Genomic DNA, 18,134 nt, shown 5'->3' on the forward strand with positions numbered 1-18,134 from the left:
GTCTTGTGGGCCCCACATGGGTCCCCTCCACTTATTATAGCACCCATCCACTTCATCTTCCTCCAGAAAAAAATCATCCCGTAGCTCAAACCCGTGTTCTTGCTCATTTTGCTACCATTTTGATCTCCTTGCTCAAAGCTCCATTCACAAAACTGCTTTGGGGGATTGTTCTTCGGTATGTGACTCCACTAATGGTCCATCTAGTTTTTGTTCTAGTGCTTTATCTATTGAAAAAATTGCTGCTGTGGTGACCCTGTTCTTAAACTTGCATGTCAAATTTATATGGTCCAAAGTAGTTTTGATGCATGATTTAGCCTCTAGGCACTTGTAGGAGTAGTTACTATCAATGTTGTTGAGTTTGATTCACTTTTATTTTGAGTCACTAAAATTTTAGAAATTTTTCAGAGGAAGAAAAATGTGTAGGAAAATGTGGTGGTTCTTCAAGGAAACAAGCACCAAGACTCGCAATATGTGAACCGGACCTTAAACCACTAAGGGAAGCTTAAGTGCGGCCCTGTGAATGGCCGTCCGACGAATGCATGGTTCATGCATGCTTTAAGGATGAATTTGATGCGTATGTACGTAATGGTGATCTTGAGGGCTTCGTATTAGATAAGTACCGGCAATACTATTACCTCACCGATTCATTTGTGCGGAGGTTTGAATTTTCATCTAAGCACAATACTCATACCGTTTCATTTGATCTTTATGATAAATCATATACCATGGGCCTTGAAGATTTTAATACTACTTGCAAGATTCCACAGTGGGGCGTTCTTAGTGAGCCTCGTAAATCTGAATATAACAATTTCCTTGCTAGCATCACTGTGGGAGAAACTAGAAATATCACACAAGCTACCATAGGGAGCATTCACTTTCCTTCCATACATTACTTTTCTCTCTTTATAGGTAGACGCATTAACGGTAAGCAAGATCATAGCCACCTTTGCGTCCCAGATCTTAGTGTCCTCAAGAGTGCGGTGTTAGGTGATAAGCGATATAACTTGGGGCCATAGTTGGAGGAGGTTACATCTTAATGCTAAAGATGGAGATTTATTTGGTGGGATTTATGCAAATCCTTTAGCTAATTATCTTGGTGTACCAATAAGAGAGAATGACACTGAGTTGCCACCCACTTTTCTAGATTAAAATGCTATGGTACGCTACCAGTTTCTTGAGAGGAACGATCCGTCCCTCCAGTACCGACTAATCTTTGACAGACGATGTGTTGTCCATATTACCCTTCCTGTTCCTACCTTCTTTAACTTTCACGTAAATGGGAGATATTTGATAACCAGAGAGGAGGAAAACGAGTATGAGAGAACAGCGGAGGCCGCTCGCCTCCAGGAACCAGCTCGCCAGGCAGTAGCTGCCGCAGCATAGTATGACCCCAACTATCCTTTCAGATATCATCCGGGCCAGTGGTGGTCTTAGACCAACTTAGGCCAAAAGCCTAAGCTTGGGGGAGTACATATTTCTCACCGACATTATATTCACATTCACACACTCATTCCAGTTGTCGGTGTTCATACTTTTTCATTGTATTATCCATGCTAGTTTATTTTCTTTTCTGGCTTTCTTCTCATGTGTTTGAAAAACTTTGACAAAAACCAAACAAAATTAGTTGTAGTTTAGTTTAATTTCCATGTCTATGTAGTAGTACTATTAAAGAAAACTCAAAAAGATTTCTCGTTCTTCTTTTTCTTGTTGGGAGATTTCCCGTGTAACTAGTTTTTCTCGTTCTTGTTTTACTTTCTTCAGAAAAACAAAAACTCCAAAAACATTTCAATGTGTTTCTTTGAAATTCTTTTCTTTTCTTTGGGGGTCAGGAGGAGAAGACCACGATGAAAATGTTGAGTGGGTCTCATATGCATTATTGTTGATCTAACAAAGAGCCAATATTACCTTGCTTTCTCCTTTGAATAAATGTTTGCATACTCCATCTTAGTTCAATGCATGTGCACTATTATTATTATCCACAGCGTTCGGTCGCGCAAATGAAAAGCAATAATGACGATATATGATGAAATGATTGAGATGAGGAAAAGCTGGTATGAACTCGACCTATCTTCTTTTTGTAAATATGATTAGTTCATCGTTCCTAATTCAGCCTATTATGAATGAAACATGTTTGCAATGACAATTAGAGATTATAGTTACTGATACGTCTCCAATGTATCTATAATTTTTTATTGTTCCATGCTATTATATTATCTGTTTTGGATGTTTAATGGGCTTTAATATGCTCTTTTATATTATTTTTGGGACTAACCTATTAACCGGAGGCCCAGTGCTAGTTTCTATTTTTTTTGCCTATTTTAGAGTTTTGCACAAAGGGAATACCAAACGGATTCCAAATGGAATGAAACCTTCGCGATGATTTCTTGGACCAAAAGCAATCCAGAAGACTTGGAGTTGAAGTCAGAAATGCCATGAGGCGTCCACGAGGCAGGAGGGCGTGCCCCCCACCCTCGTGGGCCCCTCGTAGCTCCACCGACATACTTCTTTCACCTATATATACTCTTATACCCTAGAAACATCAGGGGGAGCCACGAAACCACTTTTCCACTGCCGCAACCTTCTATACCCGTGAGATCCCATCTTGGGGCCTTTTCCGGCGATCTGCCGGAGGGGGAATCGATCACGGAGGGCTTCTACATCAACACCATTGCCTCTCCGATGAAGCGTGAGTAGTTTACCACAGACCTTTGGGTCCATAGTTATTAGCTAGATGGCTTCTTCTCTAGCTTTGATTCTCAATACAAAGTTTGCCTCGATGTTCTTGGAGATCTATTCGATGTAATACTCTTTTGCGGTGTGTTTGCCAAGATCCGATGAATTGTGGATTTATGAACAAGATTATATATGAATATTATTTGGTTCTTCTATGAATTCTTATATGCATGATTCAATATCTTTGCAAGCCTCTTCGAATTATCGGTTTAGTTTGGCCTACTAGATTGATCTTTCTTGCAATAGGAGAATTGCTTAGCTTTGGGTTCAATCTTGCGGTGTCCTTTCCCAGTGACAGTAGGGGCAGCAATGCATGTATTGTATTGTTTCCATCGAGGATAAAAGATGGGGTTTATATCATATTGCTTGAGTTTATCCGTCTACATCATGTCATCTTGCTTAATGCATTACTCCGTTCTTATGAACTTAATACTCTAGATGCATGCTGGATAGCGGTCAATGTGTGGAGTAATAGTAGTAGATGCAGAATCATTTCGGTCTACTTGACACGGACATGATGCTTATATTCATGATAATTGCCTTAGATGTCTTCATAATTATGCGCTTTTCTATCAATTGCTCGGCAGTAATTTGTTCACCCACTGTAATACATGCTATCTTGAGAGAAGCCACTAGTGAAACCTATGGCCCATGGGTCCCTTTCCTATTATATTACATCTATTTTCCATTACATCGCATCTCATCTACTATTTTGAAATCTTTACTTTCCAATCTATACAACAAAAATACCAAAAAATGTTTACTTTACTATTTTTAGTAGATCTCACTTTCGAGTGACCATGAAGGGATTAACAACCCCTTTATCACGTTGGTTGCAAGGTTCTTGATTGTTTGTGTAGGTACTAGGTGACTTGTGTGTTGTCTCCTACTGGATTGATACCTTGGTTCTCAAAACTGAGGGAAATACTTACGCTACTTTTCTACATCACCCTTTCCTCTTCAAGGGAAAAACCAACGCAAGCTCACACTACAAAAAAAGACACATTAGAATGGGAGAGGAGCGATGCTAGTTTTGTGTATTTTGGGTCAAATTTTGACCACGTACTTTATTTGACAAGAAAAATGTGAATGCATGTCACCAAAAATTGTATAGTTTGGTTCGTATCTGAATGTACTTTCAAATTATATTATTTTTGCAACGTATAACATATATTTTATGTGCGAAAATCATGGTCAATTATGACCCACAATAAAATGGAGACTAGTTAATGTGGGGTCACTTTCTTAATTGAAGGGTAAATTGATTTTGATTTTGATCTAGTCACAGCGCGCCGGCCCTCTCGTCCAATCCTAAGTCGCTGCCGCACGCTCCTCTCCCTCTTCTCCATTACAAAACCACCTCCTCTCCTCTCCATCATCTCCATTCCAAAACCACCATCTCGCCTCTCCCTCTTCTAATCTTATCCATTGCAAAACCACCTCCTCTCCTCTCCATCATCTCCATTCCAAAACCACCGTCTCGCCTCTCCCTCTTCTCTATTGCAAGACCGCCGTCTCTCCTCCCATTTTCCAAAGCTAGCACCGGACCACTCAGAAGGACATCTATGGAGAGGATGCAGCAGCAAATCAGGCAGATCGCCGGCGGCGACCAGGCAAAGTTAGCCAGGTTAAAGAAGGTCCTTACTTGGTTTGACAATGAGTGGGAGATTTCAAGGACGGTGAGGGCCATGTGGCAATGTATGCGAAAGAGCGAGACAGCGGTGATGTACATGTACTCCTCGGCGGCAGTCACGCCGCAGTCCTCCGAGTTCATCAAGTATCTCATCTGGGCGATGGAGCAGAAAGATTCGCCCGAGGCAACAATCAGGCGGAGGTGGTGGGCATACAGGTCGAAGGTCGAGCACCCAGAGGATAACAAATCAATCGAGTATGGTGTGTCATTCGTGAGGGTGCAGAGCCATCCAGAGCCACAGGAGTATTCGTTATCCCACCGCAAGAGGATGCCGGATGGCGCGACGTCGCTTCCCCGTTGTTCTCCACGGTTCCCTCGATGCTCGCCTCCTTTCAACGGCGGTGGTAGGGTTTAAGGTAAGCTTCGCACTAACTTAATCTTCCACCTACTCATGCTTACAATTAGTGTGACAGCTAATGAAAATCAAGCTTACAATCAGTCTCCGAGTACTACACCAATCACCCTAAAATAGCTCTAGACCTTTGGGTCAAAGTTGTGACATAGTGTACAAATAAAGAAAAATAGATTGGTGCTTCTTTTAGAAAAGAGTACTCCCTAGAAAACTGCCAATATAAGCTACTAGTATTTGGTTAGAGGATTTGCTGCCGAGAAAGATCCGTCCACAGAGAGCGCCACACATCCCACTGGTGGTGGTGGATGCCAATGCGTGCATGGAGCATGGATGGTGTTGGTAATTTTTACTTGGCACACCTCACACTCTGCATATATGTCGGTTCCATGTGTACATTTGTGCAGTACCACCAAAATGTAGCTGAATAACCCTGTTTGCACAGATAATGAAAAAGCGTGATTACATTATAGTGGCACTAGCTGATGAAACACACAAAATAAATAGAAGAAAATATTGCGATAGTATCATAGTATGTCATGTTGTGATGGCGAGATGGGCCCTGCGACGTCTCATACGGTACGCCTAATACTGGAAGTCTCCCAGATACACCTTCTGCCAGTGATGAACATCAGTGTACAGTGGTAGTACAAGGAGGCGCCTTGAGACATTCAAATCTCTATTTTTTTACAGATCAACTAAAATTAAGCACCCCAGTTTTTAGAAACGCTTAAACATTAACAATCGGACTAGTCGATGAAACATACATTAACAAAGAGAAGCACTTTCTTTATCTACATTGGAAATGAAATGATAGAGAGGACACTCGCTCTATTTTAACTGTATTATTACTTCATTTTATCAGTGACACTAGGGTCGAGCAGGTGGCAAACGAGGTGTACTGTGCGTCGCAGGGATGGAGGCCGGGGGTGCTTAGACTGGGATGCTGAAGCTGGCTCTTTCAGTCACCAACATGGATGATTCAATTCATGGGACCTTTTGGTGCAGTTCACCTGAAATGAAGCAATGTCCCGTGCGCTAGCAGCTTCTTCTTCATTTTTTTAAGAAAAGGGCTCCAGCCCCGGTTCCATTTCCATCAAAAAATGAAACCCACAGAGCTTCTTCTTCATTAATTGCAATAAAATTGAGCAATATCAAGGTTGGTTGTGAAGCTCCTGGAATGTTTAACTATAAATTGGATATCATTTGTGCAGTTCAACTAAGATCGAGCGTGAAATGTATATCTCTGTTTGCACAAAAAAGGTGGAAAGGAGGGTGACTAACAAGTGATGAAACATGCATCAAATGAAAAGAAGCATGTTCCTTATCTTAATGGCAATCCTACAAAGACAGTAGCAATATCTAAAGAAGTGGCATTGCTATATATTAGTGTGGGCATTAGGATTAACTATGACAACCGTTAAATACGACATTACTTTGGGCACGGGAGAGTAGGCGGACCAGGACAATTGCATTTCTAACAAAAAGAAGCAACTTATCTTAATGGGAAATTTAGCAGGACATGTAAAAAAGTGCCATTGATTCATATTACTGGAGGCATTACATTGAAAACAACATTGGTTTAACGTGTCCTTACTTTTAACAGTGCGACTGCTACATTTTACCAGTGGCATTACATAAGAGTAGCTCGGGGCAACAAACATGAGAACAGGATATCTGGGTTGGTCCCATTTTTTTCGGTATAGCCACCTTATACTGTGCGAGGCTAGAAAATCTAGTGCTGGACTTAGTCTGTTGACTTGTCCACCGGTCCCAACTTTCTTTCCTTTTTCAACCAATAGATCGGGTTTATATTGAGTTTGTACTGTGTTTCCCTTTCTTTCCCTATTAGACCTAGAGACCAGTTGGATAGCTAGTCTCTATTACTTTTCGCCCCCATTATTTCCTCTTTCGACCAAGTCCTAGATTCAGGTAACAAATCTTCCCCCACCCCCACCCCCCTTTCTTCCTTGTTTGAACCGAGTAGTACTAGATTCGTGTGCATGAATTTAGTGGTTTTTGAATAGCCAATCGATCCTATCTACGAGGGGGCCTGAGAAATAGTAAAAGATACAAATGCAGTGACGTGAGGAGATCGAGAAGTAGAGCAAGGCCGGTTTCGAAGGAAGTTATACTTGATGGTCACCGGGATGTTGCTAGGTGGGCGGTGGGAAGTCGGATCTGCCCACACTATAGCAGCGAGGAAGAAGGGGTCGAAGGCCCTCCCTCACTAGCGGTGCTTGGGAGAGAACGGCAAGGCAGGCTGATCGGGACGTGCCAGTAGTGGGTAAGAGCTGTCCCGAGGATGACCGCATGAACATTGCACCTTCTCACCTTCCCCAGCGGAGAGGGTCTGACTGGATCTGTGACCAGCAATGAGTAGAGAGAGAGAGTGTGTGTGGCCACCACTGTTGTTTAGATTTGGAGAGGATGAGACAGTGTGAAGAGAGCAACACTAGCAAGCAAGCGCGGAGGCTCCTGCCTATATAGTGGAGTACTAGTTTTCTTTTGTCTACCGGAGCCGGCATGACCTCGTCAATGACTGTCAAGAAGTCTTCATGCACGTGGCCCGGAGGCGCAGTTGTCGTCATTTTGATCTGAAGCACTGGATTATAACATATAACACGAAAAAATGACACATGACAAGAAATCATAACCTCAGTACCCAAAGGAGACAACATGAATCCCAATGAACAAACTAGACGAGGAACAAAGCTCAGATTAAAGATAAACTCGTAGAAAAGGGGTCTGTCGATAGATGTCCTAATTAAATAGCCGGCTTGACCTAGCTGGCAGCCGAGTAGTCTTCGTGCATGTGCCCCAATGACTAGCCCAACTCAGTTGTCACTATTTAACCCTCGCAGTGATTCGAAGCACATGACACCTAATTTTGCGAGATGACAAGAAACCTTTTTTAGATTTCTCACCAGAACTACAACCATGTACAACACAACGTGCATGATATGTAGACGACAGCCAATCCGGGCGTGTCTGCTGGAGTCTGGTCACATGCATGGATGAACTGATCTTCTGTGTCTTGCAGGGATCGTCCAGGCACCAACGTAGTACAACACTTCTCTAGTGGGAGTATCGCTCATTTCCCTCTTCTATTAAGTCACCCTACTTGTAGGGTCGGGGAGTGTGCCTATGGTGGTTCTCAATTGCGGTCCCACATGTGTGTGCAAATGCAATATGACACGCATTCCATTCGGAGAGCAGCGTGCCAGACCGACCGACCGTCTGGGGTGCGATACGAACGCGACGGGCTTGTTGTATACTCCATACATGTGTACCGCCATTTTCTAGAGGCTTTGCTCCATGGCGCAATCCATGGATACAAAATTAGTATACTGTACTATTTAAAAGTCGAGGGCGGGGGTTTTCCTGTGCGGTAGGAGGGGCAGTTCCGCCTAGTCGGTTCGACAGAGACACGAGAAGACAAGGGAGTAGGCTGCTGCAAACGTAGGGCTGTGTGATTTGACGGCAAGTTACTGCTGGATAGGTGGGGCCCCATGATTTGACTTGCCATTACCATTTTAACTACGGTGCTATGACCAGCGTGAGTCTCCCGATTCCTGACCACCTCCATATAGGTGCCTCTCCCAGTGCTCCACCATGTAGTAGAGGCTGGCTCTTGCATGAGAGGCCACTTCTCCACTTTTTCCTTGCCTCTCTTTCCTCCACATATGCAAAAATGCCATATAAAGCGCACTATTGTACTTACTTGCTCCTACAGGTGCTAAGCTTGCCACATAGGCATAAAGTCTGATGTGGCAAGTTAATTAAGAAGAGAGAGACTAGTTTGGTGATCCAAGGAAGAAACGGTGCTAAGCGCGTGTAACTAGGTGAAAAGACAATTTTGAGTCTATAGCTAATTAAATGAAGCAAACTTAGCAACAAAAAACTAATAGTAAGCACCTATGCTTTGGGGACTTGCTTGCTAAGCCATTTAATGCCCTTAGCACCTCATCTAAAGCACCATTTCATTGGAAGAGGTCACTATCGGTGTCAAAACCGGCGGATCTCGGGTAGGGGGTCCCAAGCTGTGCGTCTTAGGATCAATGGTAACATGAACACGGGATTTTACCCAGCTTCGGGCTCTCTTGATGAGATAATACCCTACATGCTGCTTGACTGACTATAATGAGTATAGGGGTTACAAGAGTTGATCTACCCCGAGATCATATGTTGTGGTCTAAACCCTAGAGGTATGATGAGTAATGTCATGATCCTCTATTGACTAGCCTAGCCTCAGTTTATATAATGTACCATAGGCCTAGGGTAACAAGAGTCCTAGCCGAATACACCGGTGGGGGATGAGTCCTTGTCTTGATCACCAAGTCTTGTGAAATCTTCCTTGTATGCGGCAACTGTCCGAACTGGCCCATGAGTATACGGCCATGGGGGTCCTCGGCCCAATCTTACTGATCGGAGGACGACGTGGTGAGTACCCCCTAGTCCAGGACACTATCAGTAGCCCCCTGAACCGATCTTCAAGTTGGGGACGCTCCTCGATTCTTCAGAACTGTTCTTCATCTTCAGTCGTCGGTCTTGAAAACTGGTTCAACAAATCTTCTCATCTTCGATCTTGAGGATCACGAAGTAAATCCGAAGAGTTTACATGTCGGGTATCCGAGGAGCCCCTTTAAGTTTCTGGCCTTTATCAATGCCTTGTTATTATTATGCCACACCTCAGGTTTGAAGTCATTCCCGGGCGGCAGTTTCCTCTTGCGTCCGAGCTCCAACGCTGGATTGCATTCGAGGTATCTTTTGCAGCCAAGCACCAACGTCGGACTGCTTCCAAGCTCCAACGCCGGAATGTATCCAAGCTCTAACGTCGGACTGTGTCCAGGCTCCAACGTCAGACTGTATCCGAGCTCCAACACAAACTATATCCGAGCTGTCATAGATCATCTGGGTTCAAAAAGTTGAAGGAGTTTACACCAAGCTTAATGCCGGAAATGCCCTCTATGGGGCCAGCCACTGTCGCCTGAGCTTTATGTCGGTCTGCTTCCGAGGTGGTGCACCACCCCTGACTGCGGGCTGATTTTTTGAGTGGTGCAATTTATTCTCTGCCAAGATATATAGCCACTAGCCCTCAAGGTGTGTGCGTTGGTCTAAAACCCGAGATGCACCTGAAGGAAAACATCAAACCGATGATCCTAGTTGCCCCTGAGACTCAGGTCGATGCGTGAAATCAGCCTAAGGATCAACTCCTAGCTCGGCAACATACATAGGAATAGAAACGCGGTGTGCAAAGTCCTCGAGACTCAGGTTGGGTGCGGCCGACCAACCTGAGGATAATAATCTCCTCGAAAACTATATTGCACTTTAAATTTTCTGCATTGGACATGCAATGCAGTAGCCCCCAAGACACTGGTCGGGTGGCGACACGAGATCAGGGGATCGATGTACCCCTTTAATATTTGTAAATAATAAGCACGAAGCCCAGTAGCCCCCGAGCCTTAATGTGGGCACGGGTGGCCGAATTAAGGATCGATATCCAAAGTAAAATCACAAATTATGTGTAATGATTCTATGTATCCAAGTACTTTACATCATCAATGCTCGGATCCGCATTGTACAAAACTTTGTTGACCGGCCATCGGCTTCGACCTCCTCGGCCAGTAGCCGGGGAGTGTTTGTCCCACTTTATAAAGCCTTTATGAGGGCAAAGATTTACGGCAAACAAGGCAATCCGGCCATACAGTTTTATAAACAAAGGTATGCAGAGAGACATGTTATATTATTGTTTTAACATAAGAAACATCGTCCAAAGAAAATAGTCCCGCTATCGGTTCCTTTCTTTGGGTTGTCATGCTAAGCATGATCATGAAACCTCAGCTCCGATCAATGTGGGAGGAAAATACTGAGGATTTAGTTCGGGAAAAGCTTCCGAACTCTATGGTCTAGATGAACCCAAATTTTCACTTCCGTTGCAACCGTTTATAATCTGAAAGTGGCCCATCATCGGCTTCCACCCCCTTGTAGATGCTACGCAGGGTGTTTTCGAAATAACAAAACAACCCTTAGCCGACGTCTCGGTGCCCGAAGGCGGTTGTGTTGGCAGAAACGAGGCAATCAGATATGCGGGCTTTATAACTTTTACTTAGTCATAGGAGCTGAAAGTTGGGAGGCCAGCAAGTAGCCCCCGGCTTAGTGTTCGGCGACAGCTGAGGTCAAGCCATAAACACTTCGGCCAATGTTATGAACGGCCCGTCATTTAACATAATCATCGGATCGCTGACCAGTTTATGCTTATTGTGACAGTCAGTTTTCGGCTTTCTCCACCGAGGTGCTTAACCATGCGAGCTGGAAGCACAATCGCAGTGGTTCTCCTTTTGCACACCTAACCGAACAAAGCGGAATGTAGGAGGCAAGCACAGGAGCCGGGCAACCCAACTATCGACCGAAGACACAATTTGAAACCAATGCATATATAGCAATATCTAAGAATTTTTGCCGAATCTCTAAAGGTGTCCGGCGTTGCACTTCGAGACTTATGCGAAAAACACACAAATAGTTGAAAAGTGCCATAGGATTGGAAAACCAAAAAAACGTCAATAAAAACTCGACGTCCGAACTAGATTAATTGTTTGGTGCCAATCAGAAAATTGGTCTTAGAAAAAAAATTGTGCTTCTGTCGTGCTTTAACATGACACATCCTATCTCAAGACTTCAAGCGGGTCAGCCTACGGCTTCAACCTCCTATCCCGAAGGCGGAGTACTTCTCGCTAGGCCAGTTTAGCAAACTTTAGCGGCTTTGCGAGGGAAATCCGGCTATTGACCACACACTCGCGTCGAAAAAAGGAGTGATAGAAAAAAGACTTTGCAACGACTAGGAAGAAGAACACTTATTATAAAACAGCTCACATAAATTTAAGAGCCCCCAAGTTACTTGGGTAAAATAATTTTATGTATAATGATGGTATGTACCGAAGTACTTATATCATATCTATGTCCACCCAAACTTTATACACGTCTTAACCGACCGTCTGCTTCTCCCTCTTCGGTCAAGGACCGAAAAGTGTTATGTACTCCACCTGTCGAGACTATCGACGGTGTTTCCGATAACCAGACAATCAGGCCATAAGGTTGTAACAGACAAAGCACGCTCAGGGAACTTATGCTATATTACTAACAAAGTGTAAGAAGCATCTTCGAAGAAAATAGTACCCCCACTGATACCTTTCTTCGGTTGCTCATTGTTATTATGAGACTTGTGCAATAGATTTTTTGTACTCATGAGTTCCGTTGTGTGCCGACCATGATCGAAAATAATAAGAGCGCTAGCTTTCGGCTTCACCCAGTCTGAGGTCTGAGCTCAGACGACCCGGTCGTGACAATCGCAGAGGTGCTCCCTTTACTCCCTAGCCGAACAATCGAGAACATAGGGGTAAGCACAGGAGCCAGGCAACCCAGATTGCGGAACAACTTAAGTCAATATGGTGCATATTGTGGCATAATACACGAACAAGGAACGAAGCCGTACAAGTATAATCATATGCAAGAGGAAATGCTTCATAAAGGAAGCCCCCGAGTAAATGGGGTATTTGAATTTGTGTGTCACAAACAAAGTTTGGACAAGGAACTCCATCACAAACCACTTTTTGCTAAAAAGAAGTATAATGCTTGGTCGGACCGAACAAAATTTGAAATTTTAAAAATTTGAGCATGAAGGCGACTTAGCTGGTTAATGTGTTCGGCATTGATGACGCGGTCCGAGCTTGGTGCGGGAGGAGGTCTCAGCCCCCAAGCCTGATGTGGCCGAGCAGAGAGTTCGGCATTCCGAGAAGATGAAGCCCTCAGTCTAGCCGCGGTAATGGAGCAGGTCGGCGCGCCAAGGCGACAACACAATTCGGTCAAAGGAGGCGACAACGCGGCTCAGTCTGAGTCGATTAGCTGCACATATAAAATAGTGCAAAGCAAAAGTAATGACAAATAAAGATAATAATGTATAAAAAAATTCTTCTACTTATTTAATACAAGTGAAGTAAATAATGAAAGAGATATGGCCTGAGTGTCGAGGTCAATGTCGATGTTGGGCGTGATGTGGTAAAGGCGTGACAAAGCCCGAATTCAGAGGTTAGTCCGAGTTCCGGATACGGCGTTCGCCGAACTATGCATGGAAACTGACTGAACCACCACGCAATCGTCGCTAATGCGGCCGACCTGTGTACAGATGATGGAACAAAGCAGAGTAATAATTCCTTGGGAAAAATGAACCCAAGTGAGCAAAAATTGCTAGGATTAATAGCACCTGGTTTATTTCTTGTAGCAGGCCGAAGAAAGGTTTCTCCCAAAATTGGGACTCGATCCGCACACCCATTGCCTGATGGGTGATGAAGCGATGGCATGACGATCCTGGCAAAGGTTGGCTCGCTACGGCGAAGCCCGTGGTCGAGCTAATGTGACAAAGCTGGTTGGCTGGTGACGCCGAAGTCTCCGAAGTAAGTTGATGAAGAGATGGCGAAGTCCTTGGTCTAGCCGAGGAGACGGAGCAGGTCGATAAGGAGAAGTTGCAGTTGCCGTGTCAGCTGAGGTGTTTAAGTAGTTCGGCGTGATGGACATCGGCTTGAAGAAGCAACAGTGCGGCTATACCGACGCAGGTCGTAACTTGTGACGTGGTCAATGCTGGCTTGATGAACTGACCGCGTGGCGATGCCGGTGTGTCCGCTCCGTGTAATCCATGGGGTGGTGATGTTGGTGACGATTTATCCTTCGCAATGCTGAACTATTGTTCGGCCGGCCGAGATGATGATCCGAAGAAGTTAAGCTCGGCTCAACAAAGTGACGATGTGTCTAGCGCAGGTCGGCCGTCGTGGAGTGAGGTTGTCGGGCCGGTTTGACACCAGCGCGAAGGTGAAGATTGTATTATAAAAATAATTTTAATATTAATGGGATGTGTTTGGGAATAAAACACAATACCCCATACAAAAACGTCCTTCAAAAAGGATGTCCGGAATCCCGTTCGTAAAGAAGATGAACTTTGATCGGATTCATTCTCGCGCAGAAAACAGATCCGAAAAGTGATGCACTAATCGAAAGGTTCCCGGAGTTTGGACGGTCGGATCGAGCTGAATGGCAGGTGGTAAATATGGGAATTCCGCAACCGATCAACGGTTGGATCTTCCAAAGGACGTCTGAGCTAGATGCTGGACACCCCACTCCAAACTCATCTGGATTCTCATCTAGATTCAACAGGGCTCCGGTATATCGGAGATTGCCGGAGATTCCTCTATCGGAACTCGACGAAATTTTTGTAGGGTCGTTGTAGACTTAATTCCGCATAATTCCGCCGAAGCAATCGTTTAGGCGACACTCGAGGAGGCGGTGGCGGCGGATACGAGTTTGCTGTCCTGAAAAACATCACGGTTGCCCGAGGGCAATGTTGATGTTGAGCCCCCGAGCTCCATGGATGACTCCTCCATGATCTTGACAGAGATCAGAGTTGATGTTGATGAAGGCCCTCATCCGAACATGAAGATTGGAGGTAGGGCACAGTCCTCGGTCAAGCCAAGGTGACCAGTCGAGCTGGTGATGAAGAAACCGACGTCGCAGTTGACCTGCAATCGAGCCATTGATCCTTTCACCAATCACACAGTGGAACTCTCAATGAAAGCGCCAATGTCGGTGTCAAAACAGGCGGATCTCGGGTAGGGGGCCCCAAGCTGTGCGTCTTAGGATCAATGGTAACATGAACACGGGATTTTACCCAGCTTCGGGCTCTCTTGATGAGATAATACCCTACATGCTGCTTGATTGACTATAATGAGTATAGGGGTTACAAGAGTTGATCTACCCCGAGATCATATGTTGTGGTCTAAACCCTAGAGGTATGATGAGTAATGTCACGATCCTCTATCGACTAGCCTAGCCTCGGTTTATATAATGTACCATAGGCCTAGGGTAACAAGAGTCCTAGCCGAATACGTCGCTGGGGGAGGAGTCATTGTCTTGATCATCAAGTCTTGTGAAATCTTCCTTGTATGTGGCAACTGTCCGAACTCGCCCATGAGTATACGGCCATGGGGGTCCTCGGCCCAATCTAACTGATCGGGGGACGACGTGGTGAGTACCCCCTAGTCCAGGACACCATCAGTCACTCCTTGGCAAATGCAATAAATACTAGTACAAAGAAAGAGATAGAGAGAACTAAAAAATACACTTATAGCCAACCTTATAAGCTAATCTTGTTGTCGTATGAGTGACTAAGTGATGACATGCCAACATCAGATAGCCTAACGCACCGTGTTAAATCTCCAAGGGCGCGACCGCGCGAGCGACGCGACGGTCGTGGTAGGCGTGACCATGATACGGGCTGCTGGCAGCCCTTGGATCTGAGATCGAACGGTCACATGCTAAGTTGCTGAAAATTTGCAGAATAACCCTCCAGGATAGGATATTCACCCATAGGTCTAGAATCACGCCATGCAACCGTTCGATCTCAGATCCAAGGGCTCTCGGAAACCCGTATCATGGGAGAATGGAAAGCTACTACCCTGCCGTTCGCACGCTGGCAGTTCGCTCCTACTCGTCCCCGCACGTCCTTTAATATTATGGCGGTTTGTGATATGTCCATTTTGCATCATGATTTTATATCAATATTTATTACATTATGGACTGTTGTTACACGTTATGTCACAATACTTATGGCTATTCTCTCTTATTTTACAAGGTTTACATGAAGAGGGAGAATGCCGGTAGCCGGGATTCTGGGCTGGAAAAGGAGCAAATATTAGAGACCTATTCTGCACAGCTCCAAAAGTCCTGAAACTCCACGAAAGTCATTTTTGGATTTAATAAAAAATACTGGCGAAGGAATCAGCATCAGGGGGCCCACACCCTGGTCACGAGGGTGGGGGCGCGCCCCCTGCCTCGTGGGCCCCTTGACAGGCCTCCGGTGCCCATCTTCTGCTATATGAGGTCTTTTACCCTGGAAAAAATAAAAAGAAAGCTTATGGGATGAAACTCCGCCGCCACGAGGCGGAACCTTGGCGGAACCAATCTAGGGCTCTGGCGGAGCTGTTCTGCCGGGGAAACTTCCCTTCGGGAGGGGGAAATCATCACCATCATCATCACCAACGATCCTCTCATCGGGAGGGGGTCAATCTCCATCAACATCTTCACCAGCACCATCTCCTCTCAAACCCTAGTTCATCTCTTGTATCCAATCTTTGTACCAAAACCTCAGATTGGTACCTGTGGGTTGCTAGTAGTGTTGATTACTCCTTGTAGTTGATGCTAGTTGGTTTATTTGGTTTAAGATCATATGTTCAGATCCTTAATGCATATCAATACCCCTCTGATTATGAACATGAATATGATTTGTGAGTAGTACGTTTGTTCCTGAGGACATGGGAGAAGTCTTGCTATAAGTAGTCATGTGAATTTGGTATTCATTCGATATTTTGATAAGATGTATGTTGTCTATCCTCTAGTTGTGTTATGTGAACGTCGACTACATGAAACTTCACCATTGTTTTGGACTATAGGAAGGAATTGGGAAGTAATAAGTAGATGATGGGTTGCTAGAGTGACATAAGCTTAAACCCTAGTTTATGCGTTGCTTCGTAAGGGGCTGATTTGGATCCACATGTTTCATGCTATGGTTAGGTTTACCTTAATACTTCTTTTGTAGTTGCGGATTCTTGCAATAGGGGTTAATCATAAGTGGGATGCTTGTCCAAGGAAGGGCAGTACCCAAGCACCGGTCCACCCACATATCAAATTATCAAAGTAACGAACGTGAATCATGTCAACGTGATGAAAACTAGCTTGACGATAATTCCCATGTGTCCTCGGGAGCGCTTTTCTCATATAAGAACTTGTCCAGGCTTGTCCTTTGCTACAAAAAGGATTGGGACACCTTGCTGCACCTTATTTACTTTCATTGCTTGTTACCCGTTACAAATTATCCTATCACAAAACTATCTGTTACCTACAATTTTAGTGCTTGCTGAGAATACCTTATTGAAAACCGCTTGTCATTTCCTTCTGCTCCTTGTTGGGTTCGACACTCTTACTTATCGAAAGGACTATGATAGATCCCCTACACTTGTGGGTCATCAAGACTCTTTTCTGGCACTGTTGCTGGGGAGTGAAGTGCCTTTGGTAAGGAAAAATTTATATAGTGTGCTGAAATTTAGTGTCACTTGTTACTATGGAAACTAATCCTTTGAGGGGCTTGTTCGGGGTATCTTCATCTCGACCAGTAGAGCAAAGAGTTACTCCTCAACCTACTGAACCTACTGAAAATGTTTACTTTTAAATTCCTTTGGGTATGGTAGAGAAACTGCTAGCTAATCCTTTTACAGGAGATGGAACATTACATCCCGACTTGCACCTAATCTATGTAGATGAAGTTTGTGGATTATTTATGCCTGCAGGTATGCCTGGGGATGTTATCAAGAAGAAGGTTTTCCCTTTATCTTTGAAGATATATGCATTGACATGGTATAGGCTATGTGATGATATGGGATCCTGGAACTATAAATGATTGAAGTTGGAATTTCACCAGAAGTTCTATCCTATGCATCTTGTTCATCATGATTGTAATTACATATATAATTTTTGGCCTCGCGAAGGAGAAAGCATCTCTCAAGCTTGGGGGAGGCTTAAGTCAATGTTATATTCATGCCCCAATCATGAGCTCTCAAGAGAAATGATTATTCAAAAAAATTATGCTCGGCTTTCTCTCAACAATCGCACCATGCTTGATACTTCTTGTGTTGGATCTTTTATGATGAAGACTATTGAATTCAAGTGGGATTTATTGGAAAGAATTAAACACAACACTGAAGATTGGGATTCCGACGATGGTAAGGAGTCAGGTATGACACCTTAGTTTGATTGTGTCAAATCTTTTATGGATACCGATGTTTTTCGTGGATTTAGCACTAAATATGGACTTGACTCTGAGATAGTAGCTTCTTTCTGTGAATCATTTGCTACTCATGTTGATCTCCCTAAGGAGAAGTGGTTTAAATATAATCCTCCCACTAAAGTAAAAGTAGTTGCACCTATTAAAGTTGAAGAAAATACTATCACTTATAATAATCCTATTGTCCCTACTACTTATATTGAGAAACCTCCTTTCCCTATTAGGATGAAGGATCATGCTAAAACTTCAACTGTGGTCAACAAAAGTAATATTAAGACATATAAACCCCCTGAGCAAATTCAAGTTGAACCTAATATTGTTGTGGTTAAAGATCTCTTGGCTGATAATATTGATGGGTATGTTATTTATTTATGTGATGAAGCTGCTAGAATTGCTGAACCAGATGCTAAGAAACATAGACCCATGGTAGGCATGCCTGTTATTTCTGTTAAAATAGGAGATCATTGTTACCATGG

Source organism: Triticum dicoccoides, chromosome 2B, assembly GCF_002162155.2.
Source record: "Triticum dicoccoides isolate Atlit2015 ecotype Zavitan chromosome 2B, WEW_v2.0, whole genome shotgun sequence".
NCBI classification, from domain to species: Eukaryota; Viridiplantae; Streptophyta; class Magnoliopsida; order Poales; family Poaceae; genus Triticum; species Triticum dicoccoides.